The sequence below is a fragment of the Paramormyrops kingsleyae genome, chromosome 7 (genome assembly GCF_048594095.1).
Source record: "Paramormyrops kingsleyae isolate MSU_618 chromosome 7, PKINGS_0.4, whole genome shotgun sequence".
Taxonomy (NCBI): Eukaryota; Metazoa; Chordata; class Actinopteri; order Osteoglossiformes; family Mormyridae; genus Paramormyrops; species Paramormyrops kingsleyae.
Window position 1 is genome coordinate 29,870,546 of NC_132803.1, and position 13,683 is coordinate 29,884,228.

Here is a 13,683-nt window from a genome sequence, read left to right on the forward strand (position 1 = left end):
CAGGCTCGGGAGACCACCTGACATAGCCTCCTGCCCATTCCGCCTCCTGCCCCCCGCCTGCCTCGTTTGATATTAAAGAGGACAGGCCCGGGCCCATGTTATGGATGGGTTTGATTATGGGACAGAGTGGGCTGGTCCTCTGGGCCCATTTCGGTAGCGAGGTCTAGAGTCGAGGCACAGCTGCTACAAGTTCGGTTCAGCAGAGATTGTTTTTGTCATCCGTCTTCCACTCGGGCCGAAAGAGGCATCTACCCTGCAAGAATATTTACCTTCAGGCCTTCGCTGGACCATGGTGCCGGCCTTTTTTATTTTTAAATTTTTTCTCTGTTGTTCTACATTTTTGCAGAAGCATCCTACCAGCAAACACGACTGGGGTGATCTGTGTAGCTTCTCCGTACTGCGCAGGGCAATTTTGCTGGAACAAGCCTGTGTAAATATGAATAAGAGATTTAGAGCAGGGCACACCTAGTCAGCCGATCAGGCAAAAATACTGGGAAATAAGGAAGGCCGGCTTGTTTGCAAGTCCACCGCAGCTACGGGAAAAATGTTGTGAGTGAAGGTGGCGTAATGCGTGGTAAGCCACAGAAGGCCCGTCCACGCGGGAGCGGCAATGAGGAGACACGGGTACAACGCGTATGCCGGTGCTGATCCATCCCCTGGATGGGTAGGGAGGGTGCTGGATTGGCCGGGGGTGGGGGGTGGTGGGGAGGGACTTGGGGTGGCAGCAACAGAGTTTGGAATCCTGGTCTCCCATGGCAGACACTTTAGCAGAATTAGCGTGGGCGACGTGCTCACCGTGTCTCTGCTGGCCCGGCTGCACGGGCTGATGTAAATGTACCTAAAATTATCGCATCTGTGTGACACCTGCAATTTGTTTAACAGGCCCCAAAAAAAGGCTAAGAGAATCTAATTATTGAAGTCAGCAAAAAAAATGCAGCTTAAGTTGAACCTGCCCTGGTTTCTTTAAAAAAAAAAAGAAAAGTGGAGCCTGACTGATAAAACAGGTCACTTCCCTGCTCCTCACCCACCCCTGCCCCATCCAGCCTCCCTGGAACTGGAACAAAAGCACCCCCCACCCCCGCCTGCTTTTCCATTTTATTGGTGACAGCTGCTGCAAAACAAATTCGCAGAGTGAGAGAAATGATGTGTCAGTGGAAGGTCCTTTAGCCGGCGCGCGCTAATCCGTCACACGCCGCTCCTTGTTTACCGCTCTCCGGCCCGCCGCCGCCACCGCGCGGAGCGCAACAGCGACAGATGCTGACCCACGGAAGTGTGAATCTTGCCGATTTCCCCCCGCTGCCAACCTGTAAATTACAGCTATCGGGAGTAATTAGACCCGGTGAAGCCTTTCCAAACTCCGGCCCCCCTCCCTGTAGGCTGGCCGGGACGTGAGGAGCTGGGATTTAAAAGGCGGAAGGCTGTTGGCAAGCGGCGGTCCTGCCGTTAACCCCTCCCTGACAGAGGAAACGCTCCTTTCCCTTTTGGCCGGCGGGCTGCCCGAGACCGTGGGTGTTTTTCCATCGTTACGTAATCCGTTTTTCTCGCCTCCGTCCGGCGTTTTCCCCCCGGCGCTGCTCAACCGCGCGACGCGAGTGCGTCCGCAGAATCCGACAGTGCCTTCCGGATCCACTCTCTTTCCCGTAAAATATTTATACCGTCCGTGAGGATGAGACCCCGACGTTCTGTAAAGAAGAGAAATCAAAGAGAAAAAAATTATGGAAAATATAGGTGTAGATTGAAAATTGGGCCCCTTTTATGACCCTTGGGGGTTCTGCTCTTTGGACACCTGTAGGACGTACAGTGGGGTCTGTTACATCTGTGGAGTGGCACCGCGAAGGTGTGTTGCCTGAAAGGGCTACCGCGCACGGTGTCAATTGCCCCTAAATAGTGGACCACAGGTGACCAGCTCTGCCATTTCAGCCTGTAAATTGTTTAATTAGCGGCTCCCCATTTTCTCTCGAAGCGCCACTCAGGATGGAATTAAATGAAAACTTTCGGCCACCTGCCGACTGCAAATTACAAACCTCATAACGTTAACGGCATTTTCACTTTGTCACGAGGCTTCCGGCCATGACTGGACGTCGGCAAACTGTCTTCGTGACGCTTCTTCGCCGGTTTGTTTTTTTTTGGGGGGGGGGCCGTGCAGGGAGGGGGGTGTGTTCGCTTTCATCCATGTTGGGCAGAAGCCATGATTTTTTTTGTGCCAGGCTTTGTCCTCTCCTTTTTGTTCCGATGCGGAGGATGAATGAAGGACACCTGATATGGACAGGGTAGTCGTATCCCCCCCCCCCCCCCGAAACCCTGGAAACGGGCCTGCCGGGCCCTAGTTCTGTTTCGTCTTCAATCTATTATGTCAGTATTGTGGGGTGAATCGTTTGCCGCGAATGCGTACCTGTTTATGCGGAAGGAACCGGATTTAGGTGCAGAACTTGGCAGATCCCTGGAGTGACTGTAGCAGCATGCCTGCAAGAGAAAAAAGCACTTAACCCGAGTGCCTTTAGTTAAAAAAAAAAATCAGTGTTTTAATAAACGAATGAGAGGAACCGCGGAAATCACTGTGACGGAAATGCCTTCTAAGCGCTAGCGACCCGGCAAACCCGGTGAAATATAAATATCGTTTGCGTAAAGAGCTCCAGGCGGGAGCAGCTGACCTGTTGGCGGGACGTCCCTGCCTCGGCAATCGGTGTGACGTGCGGTGGCCGCTGTCCCAAGAGCAACCCACGCTGCAGCCTTTTCCACCGCCCGGCGTCACCGGAGAGCAGCGGGGGCTTTTAGGGGAGGCGGGGGGACTGGGCCCTGTCCTCTACCTGCCCCCGCAGCTGGGCAAGAACCTGTCGACAGACGTGACCTCCAAAGCCAGAGCAGCGGGCCCTTTAAGTAATTCACCCGACGCGAAAGGTCACGCAGCCGGCTCTTGTCAAGCGCTCTCGATCTATCTCCCTCTCTCTCCCTCTCGCTTCCCGTCCTCCGTCCCACGGGCCCCCACTTCCCGGCCACCCGAGCCAATCGCCGAAAAGACCCTCTCCTCCTCCGCCACCGGTGCCGAGCTGCAATCTGTCACCCGGGCACTGGGGGGCGCCACCCTGCCGACTGCCTTCCGTACACTGAGGTAATGGCTGCTGGCAGGCGCGACGCCGCTGGTAAAGGGGGTAGAGAAATGATGCGGGGTGGGGTGCCGGAGTTTATCTGAAGGGGTGGGGGTAGGGGGAGGATGGTGAGTTTGGAGCTCAATCCCAACTCCCCCGCACCCCCTGCCCCCACCGCACCCCTCCCCGGGCCAGTCGCTTTGCGAGATTCTTCATCGAATAAATGAGTCGTTTTAATCCGACTGACAAGCTGGCATCGGCCAGCTCTGCCCTCCATCTGCACTGGCGGCCGGCACAGTGGCAGACCCCAGGCAGCCCCGCGAGCCCGTCCAAGACTCAGCTTATCCTGGCTGCGGCTTCGGGGACAGAAGGGCTGGAGAGCCGTGCAGCAGATACTCCCTCCATCGGCGGCTATTTATATAAGAAAGGGATTAGCCTCTCCAAACTTTGAGGCACCGAGCTGCAGCAAAGAGGAAGAGGCTCTTCTCTTAGCTCATCTGCGCTGCTTAAGCTGGCGCTCTGTGCACTCGTGTCACATGCGCTCGCCGAGAACAAAGTCACGCCAATAACGGCGGGCGAATGGCACCGCTTGCAGCATCTGAGCATCGGATGAGAATCAGGAATTCTCGACCCCGGCCCTTTGGTCGATCTGCCATTTTGGTTCTGGTTACCTGTTATTTCCACATCATGTTATGATCTTTTTTTTTCCAGCGGCAGGCTAGACCGGAAGCCTGATTCTGGTCGAGATCGAGTCCCCGCACGCGCCTGATGACCGTGTGACCTTGACTGTCCCTGGCTCATCTACCGAATGCACTGTGTACCGTATCAGGGCCCTGCTTACACACCTGTGTTCAGGGTTGACTCTGCATTACCCTGAGTCGGCGTTGACGCTGTCAAAATGGGGCCGCTGGTTTCGCCCCGGCTGTCGGCTCATCCTGGTCCCGAGCTGCGTGCTCCACATCCTGTCCGTCGTCCCATATCCCATTATCTGCCCCCCCTACCCCCACCCCTTGGCTCGCCGTCGCTCCCGGAATATCAGAGAAGACCATGTCATTCTTGAGCCGTGAGCAGCACCTAATTAAGCGTGAGCGCGTCGGTTTACGTAACGGCCACCACCCGCCACGCCCGGGAGGGGGGGCTGGCTCCTCTCTGCCGCGGGGGCTCGGATACCGCCGCCAGGTGGGAGCCGCGCCATGGCACGTCCGCGCGGAAGCGCCGCGAGGAGACGGGAGCGAAAAAAACACCTCTCCGCTCCAACCTCAAAGCATCCCCCCTCTCCTTCCTCTACGGCTGCTTTTCAGTTTAAACACCCCCCCCGTGGATGCGATCGCGGCTTATCCCCGGAACAGGAGGTTACGACGGTTCCATCCAACCGCGCACGAACCATGCCAGTTACCGTGTGCGTCGGCAATCCAATGCCGTGTAGCCACATGAGAGGCAGGCCGCTGCCGCGAGCCCCTCGGCATCCGCAGGCCTGCAATGAGAGATTCATGGCTGAGGCCTGATACGCCGCCTGGGAAACGTGTACAAACATCACTGATGGAATGAAACGGTCGACTCTTCACAGAAAATCCTGATTTCATCTGAACCAGTGAGCTCCTTTTGATGTGGAAAATCTCCTTTTTTTTCCCTCCCTCCTTCAGAAGTGGCTTCCAAGCGAATCCCAGCGTTCGAAGGAAACAGTGCCTGATTATTTAGGCTGCGGCAGGACCACGACAGCTGGCCCACGTCAAGGCCAAGCGCCCACCCCCCAGCCTGAAATAATTCACCGACTTATTCAATAATTAGGCTCGACATCTCTAAATTGTTTTGTTTGTTTTTTTTTTTACCTAATTTTTAATGCTGTGGCCGAGGCAGCGAAACATGAAGCCCGGAGTCTTGGCCATATGTGATTGTTAGCAAGCAGAGCTAAACCGATCAGCACTACTGGCTCTGACTGAGCGTTGGTCTTCATTATTCATCACCGATAACTGCTTAAGTGCACGCCACATAGCATCGCCCTGTTCCACACCTGTTCATAATGAGGCCGCCTGATCTGCGTTAGTGGCGCTGAACCGCAAACCCGAGTGCATCGGGAGGCCGTCTTTGAGGTGTGTTCTGATAATCTTACCCCCCTCGTTGTCATCCTGTTGTTGCCCAGAACACATGGAGGGCAGCCCTACGATTCCTTTCCCAGCCCAGATCCTGAGCGATCGAGGGTCTAAGTTAGAATAAAAAATGATACTTTATAGCACCGCATAAGTTTCCAAGCAGTGCTGTAAATTCATGAGGCAATCAGCACTAAGCAGAGGCATTAAAGCCTGGCTGTTCGTTAGAAGGGAGCTGGCATGATCTGGATGGGCCTGTATAGGGCAGAGTTCAAGGCCCTGGCCTTTGGGGTAGAAACCCCCAGCATGGCCATACAAGCCCAGGCGGTAAGAGCATCATACCGCCGGCTCCTCTGTGTCTCATTTTGGAAGGAGATCAAGCTTCGCTCCGCCCCCCCTCCCAGCCGCCCCTCCGCCAGCAGCCTCCCAGTGCGCCGGCTAGCGGGTGAGAGCTTGCTTGATGGATCGCCGGGGACATTCGGAGCGGCAGCCGGCGAGGGCCGCCGGTGAGGGCCTGTCACGTGGCATCGCCCGTCTACCTTTGGATTTATCGACGAGACAGGCTGGGACAGGAAGTTGGACATGCTTCAGGATGACGGGCAGATCTAGCGGTACCCCCTCCTCCATGCAAGGATTTGGGAAGGGGGGGGGGGTCGTTCAAGGATGGGCGAACATGTGTCCCAGCCGGCCTGTCGCTTCCCGTGTCTCTTGTTCCAGCCCCGAGAGAGTCAGTGGGGGAGCGAGTGGCTTTTTACAGAGCTTAAATCCGACGACAGCGGGAGTGACGAAACGGATACAAACAACTCTCTTTACCACCTGACTAGAGCTATAGGAGCCTGCCTCATTTCATGGCGGGCGCGTGCGGCGCGTTGCTCGGTAACCGCGGTCTAAACAGCTGCCTCGATTCGGTCTCGCAGAGAAGAGACGGTGCTTGATAGGAGACAACGGCTGCTCGCATGAGCAAACTGCAGAGGTTGTGACTCTCTCAGCTGTCCTCGTATTCACAGTCTACCCCCCCCCCACTCGCATTTCAGCCCCCCCGTTCCTTTTCGCCTCGCCGACACCAGGATTTGTGAAGCTAATTGCTCGAAATCACTACCCGAGTCTCAAGCTCTTGGGTTGGCGAAAAGCATAGCCTGGGTTATTATGCTATGGAGCACCTTGCCAGAGAACTCAACAGAAGGGACCCCCCCAGGATACGGCCGCAATTCCCCCCCCACCGCAGCCTGGAAATGGGTTCGTGCCGGCGCCGCTTCCGGCCTGTCTGGATGTCCCGGTTAACGTCTTGACGAATGACTTCCACAGGCAGACATTCAAATGGGTGAGGATGAGGGGGGGGGGGGGGGGGGGCGCGAGCAGAAAGATGTGGAAAGTGAGAAACAACCCAATCCCCCCAAACCCCAAGACATCAACGAAATTTCAAATTAATTCTCATGGACCTGACTACTTCAAGCCCACCCCCCAAAATGGAGACCAGGCTTCTTTGCAGGTTAAAAACGCCTCCAATTGCGGCAGCCTTTGAATAGTAACACGCGGATCACACCTCCTTGTTCCCCAGTCCATTCCCAGAATCCCCTCTCATAGTCTTGAGTGTGCTGTGCTACAATAATGATTTTTTTTTTTAAAGAGGAATGGACACAAAGAATCCCTCTAAAGTGACAGCCAGGCCTTAATCCTCTTTTAATTTCCTTCCTGTAACCCTCGGTGGAATTGGTGGGTGTGGTATGCGGGGGTGGGGGTTCTCCTTAAAGCCCAGCGGCAGTAATATTGTGGCTCAGGTCAGGGCGGGGCAAGGGTCTGTGTCCAGAGCTGAGGAAGAAGTATACAGTAATCAGGCGGGACGGGGCAGGCTCAGGCCCGTGTTTGTCCAGCACTCAAGTGGGATTTGCATCTCACACATCCCCACCCCCACGCTCAGGGCAGGTATCTGAGCAGGAGGCTCACTCTCCGCCTGCTCTATATAGAGATATTTATATCTTAATTTATGGAGGTGTTGCAGTGTGTTTGGTCATGCCCCCGCCCAACCCCCGCCCATCCCGCCTCCCCCTTCTCTGTTCACCATAGACGGGACCTAATATCTTCCCTTCACCATCTATTTATTTATTTTTCACCTTTCCTACGGCTTCACCAGAAGAAAAGGTTACATTATTGAAATTGGCACCTTCTCGGCACACAGCAGGGTTGGGGGGGGGAGGGGGGGTTCAGAAGAATGGACCCATTTCATATTCATGGCGGAATGTGGTGGAGATCGATGAGGGTGAGGATGGCTTTTCCAAAGGGGGACGCTCTCCTTCCTGCCATTTTTTTGCGCCAAACGTGCGGGTGGTTTTAAAGAAATGTAAAGAAACGGATAAATGTGACCTCGAAGCATGATGGACAGGTTTTTACACGTAACGTCTTCACCTTCTGAGAACCTTTCCAGGTCTCTGTATTGATATTACTGAGAGTGCCGACTCGTGCACTCTTATTTAATGCACAGCACCGAAACGGCCAACGTCAACCCCGCAGCTGAAGGTCAAAAAGTAAATGACACCAATCTTCTGCTCCTAACATCTTTCCTTGACACTTTGTCCCCCTCGTGACCCTTGTCCCTCTCCGACATTTTAGACTTTTCTTGCGTCTGATACTGAATAGCATGGCCCTCCGCTCTGTCGCATCCGGAACGGGAAATTATGAAGACGGGCCTCTTCCATCGGCGGGAGCCGCCGTTCATGTGCTACCTCCTCGCTGTAATTAAACTGTTCTGTTCGAGCCTCGTGTCTCTAATCTCGACACGGTGTGTTCATCTTAACTGCCGGGTAATTACACGCTCATGGAGTCTTTCGTTATTTGTAGAATATTGTGGAGCAGGAAGGAAAAAAAATCACTGACTCATCACAATCGTGCTGCCAACATGTAGCATGGTGACACAGATTGAACGGGACGAGCTAACGGTCAGCGATGTTATTTTTTTTTCCTAATGATTGGTCCATATTGGCATATTGCTTGTTACATTTTTTAAACAGGCAGCTGCAGAGTCACCCAGAAACACACATATGTATGTGCGTATATATCTGTGCAATGTATCTCTATATAGACAGATAGATATAAAGCCTGCATTGTGATTCCTCTCCAATGATTCTGCTTTCTTTATCTCCCCTTTTCTCCTCCTTCTCACTGTCTGTTTTCAGGCTCTTTATTTTCAGTAATATTGAGGGGATTAGCCTAGCTAGCCCGCGGTGGTTACTGTTTCATTTTATTCTTATTAAAATCTTAAGAACCTGCTTTATTATTCCCGTTTGAGACAACCTCAATAATTCAGCAGTGTGTGTGTATGTGTGTGTGTGTGTGTGTGTGTCTGTGTGTGTGTGTCTCCCTGGTGCGCGTGCCTGCCGCTTCTAGTGTCCTAGCGCACATCCGTGCACCTAATGTTTTCATGCATGTTTTTGAGAGTCTGGGGTCAGGGAGCAAGACTGCAGTCAATATCACCCAAGCTGACAGACGGCCACTCAAAGCTTGGTGCGTGCTAACATACCGACAGTGGCAGCGGCCGTCTGCTAGCCCTGACATGGTTTGCGTTAATGAGAGCAAGGGGCGGAGCTAGAACTTAATTAAGGCCACGTGACTGGCAAGAGTTTCTTGGGAAAGGTTTCAGAAAGCACTGAGCTGAATAGTTATTGGCTGTTGCAACATCAGTCAAGCACCCTTTAAAATGAGGCGGTGTTATATATGTACCATATATCTGAAAAGGTTTAGTTTTGTTTTGCTGTTTTGCTCCAGTGTATTGTTTGTTGTCTGACAGCTTGGCATATCGTATAATAATACCTTAGTTTGGTCATATTCCTCCTGTAAACTCCACCAGTAACATTGCCCTGCTCATATCTATTTCTGAATATTTAATATTTACGGCACAATCTTTATCCAAGCCAACCTTTGTACAATTAAAATTATATATATTGCCGAGTATCATTTCCTAAAACGTCTGAGATATTATTAACCACCTTTATCAAGGGTACAAGAGCCATTCCCTTAATCTGCATTTTGGCTGCTCCCACCGTGCCTTTTCCCTGCACTCTCATCCTTCGCCCAAATGTATATCACTCTTATTGTTTTATTTTAATTTCTTTCAGGTGTAGGTGCACACTCCCTTCCTTCCTAGCAAACAAAGACCTAACCAACGCATGCCCCCCACCCCCCCCACCCAACTCTAGCGTTTCCACGACACCAAAATGACTCTTTTTTTATTACAGTTCATAAACATGAGATTCCCTGTGCGCTCCTGGGGAAATTTCACATAAACTTTGATCAAACAGACATTAGCCTCCTAGTTTGAACCACCTTTCTCTGCACTCGAAAATAGCAGCGCTCAATCACAGGAGAAAACACATGGAAAACAGAGCAAATAGCAAGTCGGTCACAGATATATCAAATTGTTATTGACCAGAACTCCTGGGGAATATATCTCATATAAAAAAGTCAGTTTTCTCTCTTTCTTTTAAGTGGAATCTACCTTGGCGGTAAACTTTCCGACTCAAAGTTAATGACTTCAAAATGACAGGCTAACGGCGGCTGTGGAAGGTACACACGTCAGAGTTTGGTTCAGCAGTGCGAAAACCTGTCACTCCTGCTGGAAAGCAGCCTGATTAATTTACCTAAAATTTCCAAAACAATAATGGGAGATGGGTATCAGTAAATGTCAGGGACATTTTCATTATGAAGAGCATGAAGAAGACAATGCAAAATCATATTCGCCCTATATTTATATACACACAAACCTGGGATTTTATATATAATCCTGTATTATATAGGCGCAAGTTAAATAGGAAATTTTGCTCCAACCAAGCATTTTTCCTTGTATTTGTTGACATTTTCATGACAAAGCCCTGTGTAGCCATTTAATGATGTGGCTCTAAGGTGATGGAGCTCCAGAACAATGAGATTCTTACCATTAGCTAAATACCCGCAGTGAAGCTCTTCTGTGTTTTTCTGTGCATCCAGACTTGTAAGAGCTGGGTCTTGGTGGCCTTTTAGACCTGAACTCGACCAGCATGTGACCTAGACTCTCATGATACGTAGCTTGATCTGTACCACAAAACGAAAGGCCAAGTTATAGGAAATCAGAGGGACACTTCCGTGTCTGTGCAGATATTAGAGTAGACTTGCAGTGCCCAGCACTAACACTGACCCAGAATTGTAGTGACTCTGGATCTCAGGGCACTCTTTATTTATAATCCTATTATTATTAGCACTGGATATTTGAGTGGAGGTATATCCAAATTCCCTCATTAGACATTTACAGTGTGTTACTGTGTGTTTTTGCTGAGGAAGTTACATTTGTGTAATTTCTTTTATGGCTATGGACTTGAGAGTCAAACTGAGTGAATCCCGACTTGGAGTCGAGACGAGAGGACTTCATTACCCCAGCGGAGTCGCGTCCCACCGCATTACGTTAATGCCTCCGTGTGCCGAAAGCGTTCCGGGCCCACGTCTGTAAGATAGGGAGGGGGGGGTGCGTCCGGCCATCGTGACGTCCTCCCCCAGCTCGCTTGTCTCCGTAACCAGCCGACGCGCCGGAGGGATGGAGGAAACCCGCGTCTCCGCCAGTCACATGTCAGCGGGGAGGCTAGGCAGCGGGCAGCCGCCGTCAGTCGCCTTCCTAGCGCCTTTAAACGCGGTGTTTCGGTAATACTTTACCACCCTCTAATTGTGTTCCTGGGAGAGATTATTTGATTAGTCATCACAGTACATGCGGATGTTCCTCTCTCTCTTGAGCCGTCCTGACATCCTCCGGCAGAGATGTAACCGCAGATATTTAAATTTTTTCGCAGAGAGCTAAACCCCTTCTGGCTAAATGCTAGGGGACGGGTGGATGTGGCGAGCGTGGGGGGGGGGGTATCACGCTATGTTAGCTCAGCTTAATTCCCAGTAACACAGATTTATTTAAGGATACTTGCATAGTGAGGTAGGGATCCTCAAGCTGTAGCACGAGGAAGACTGCGCACATAATGCTGACCTCAGCACGAGTGCTAATTAAGGCAAAGTGTCCTCAACTCGGCAAGGAAGCGAGGATGCGACCTCCAAAAACCTTCAGGTGGGGGCATGAGGCGTTTTTGGGGTGAATGGGTGGACGGGGCTAACACACAGGAGAAAACAGCTTTAATTATGAGGCAAAATGCTTTTCTGTGGGGTTTTTTTTTGCGGGGGGGTGCTGATTTATTTAAGCATTTCAGCCTGAGCCACAGACGATGTTTTCTACATCTGCTGGCCCACGCCTTGGCTTTCGGAGAAACGCCATAGGTTTGACGTGTCGCCACAAAAAGGTGTCACATTCAGTGGGGGGCAGGCTGGCGCGCCGAAGTGCTTAAAGCACACAGGAGCGACGACAGCAGTCGCACTGACGACCGTTTGGAGCCTCTCGCATCACACGCCCTCTCAGCCTCCGCCATCTTCATCCCCGCTGCCGTTTCCCGGAAAAAAGATGGGGGAGCAAGAAAAAACAGAAAACAGCAAAACTGGTTCTCTGTTGTTTCAGGTGCGGGGTAGTACTTGCCAGCCTTGCCACGGTTATTTAAACCCCCCCCCCCCCCCCCGATCTTCCCGCCAATGAGGCTGGGCGCAGTGCATGCCTTCATGGCGGGAATTCGTATGTAAATATTCATGCGTCGCTCCTGTGATGATGAAGCACGTGTTACTGCTCACAGAGGCAAGGCGGGGGCCCCCGTTTGCCGACATCTCTCTGTTAATTAAGCTCCTGCCTCGCGGTTGCCGACCCGTGTTTTGCATCACGCCAAACACCCGCTCTTATGACTTCTCGCCGGCGAGCACCGGACCGTCTTTTAGCCGCCAAACTTGCCTCAGATTGTCTCATGCTTTATTCTGCTCATTTTTTACCCCCCCCCCCCCCCCCCACCAACTTCACTCTGAAATCCTCGCGTGTCAAGTTGCGGCTGTGTTCGGCGCCCCCAGCGAGTGGGGCTTGGCTGCTCCGCCCTCGAACTTTCGCTCGCAATCTCACGGCCCATGATGACTGGCCGCTTCACTGCGCCCCCCCCCCCCCAACATTCACCCCGACACATTTCGGACTCCCCTCTCGCTTCTCACTGCTGCGCCAGTTCTGGCTCGAGTCAACCAACCTGTACAATATTTTTGCTTTTAAAGTGCTGACAGTCGGCATACTGCCCCAAACAGGAGGCTCTATCCAGGCTCTTTCACTGTCATACGCACTCGACTGGGAAAAAAACACCTTTTTATCCCAAGTGGATGGTCACCTGATTGCCATGAAGCCTGGCCTGACCCCCCTACACAGACCGTAGCTGGCTTCCATTCAGCTGGCCTACGTCTTCCAGTTGCTGTGTCTCTCCATTACTCGTTAGGTTTTATTCATTGTTAAATAGAGCAACTTGCGAGTCTTATCTTCCGTAACCCAAAGTCGGGGTTTGATGCTTTCTTCGCTTAATTAATGCTCAGCCCACCTCGGTCCCTTTTCTTCCCAGAACACAGTGCTCCCCCTAGTGCCTGCGGGTCCCGCGCTGCGCTCATCCATCCCAAAGAGCAGGGCCCTTCACGTTTTCTTTGGAGGTGCCTTCTCAGGAAGACATGCTAACGCGCCTCGCCACCGGAGCGCCCCCCCGCTGGATTACCATGCCCCCGAAACACACGCCTGCCCGCTCACTCTCCTACAGCCTGCTGTCCTCCTCCGTGGCGTAGCCTCTACCCTCACCAGACTTCACATGGAGCGCCGTTAAAAATACATGCAAACCATACCTCGTTGTTTATTTATATGGTTTCTTTTCCTTTTGTTCTGAGGTGACCGAACCATCCTGTGGGTCCGCACAGTGTCCTAGGGGTGCAGAAGGGTGTCTTTGGATGTGGTTGACTAATTTTTTTTTTCTTTTATTCTGTGAATTCAACCTACAGTTAAGTCACGGGAGACAGCAGCCGTCAGTTAGAAACTCCGACGCACATTCTGGGTATTGCAGTGATGACCATTCTGCGTGTCACAGTTGCATTGTGGGTAATCCTGACTCAGGTTGCACGGAAGCATCAGAGCTGATGCACTCATTCTTGCATGTGAGCCTTTCAATGCAGTAAACAGCTTTTTCTATGTGTCACTGAGCATTCCATATTCTGTTCCATAACAATGCACTTTGCCCTAGATAAACAATGCTTATTGCTAATCACTGTATTATTATTAAAGCTGCCACACCATGCCCTCATTACTGAAATCTGTTTCCTTGGACCCTTTGAAAACCTAAGCTTCCCATTTTGTGGCAGTAATTATTTTGTTATTTTCAGTAGGGTGCTTGTGCCCTTTTCTGTCTCAAAATACAAGGCATTGGATACAGTAAATGTGCCAATAATACCCTAAAAATCACTTTAAAACATTATGCAAATAAACCATTTTTGTCAGTAAAACGTGACGGCTAAATTCTACATTTTAACGATGATTTTTGCAGTTCTAAAGGAAATGACCGGTACTATCAGGTAGTAAGACGACCACACCTGGGATATCTACATAATTGACCTAGTTC

At 51.5% G+C, this 13,683-nt stretch overlaps 1 long non-coding RNA gene across 1 annotated transcript; it reads right to left on the reverse strand.

Moving 5' to 3' along the window:
• Positions 1-326: 326 nt before the first annotated feature.
• On the reverse strand, positions 327-2,737 carry LOC140592035 (uncharacterized). The gene is made up of 3 exons (XR_011992262.1): positions 2,652-2,737; positions 2,393-2,463; positions 327-426 (listed from the first exon to the last, which is right to left on the reverse strand). It is a non-coding gene; the product is annotated as an uncharacterized lncRNA (long non-coding RNA).
• Between the last annotated feature and the right edge of the window lie 10,946 nt (positions 2,738-13,683).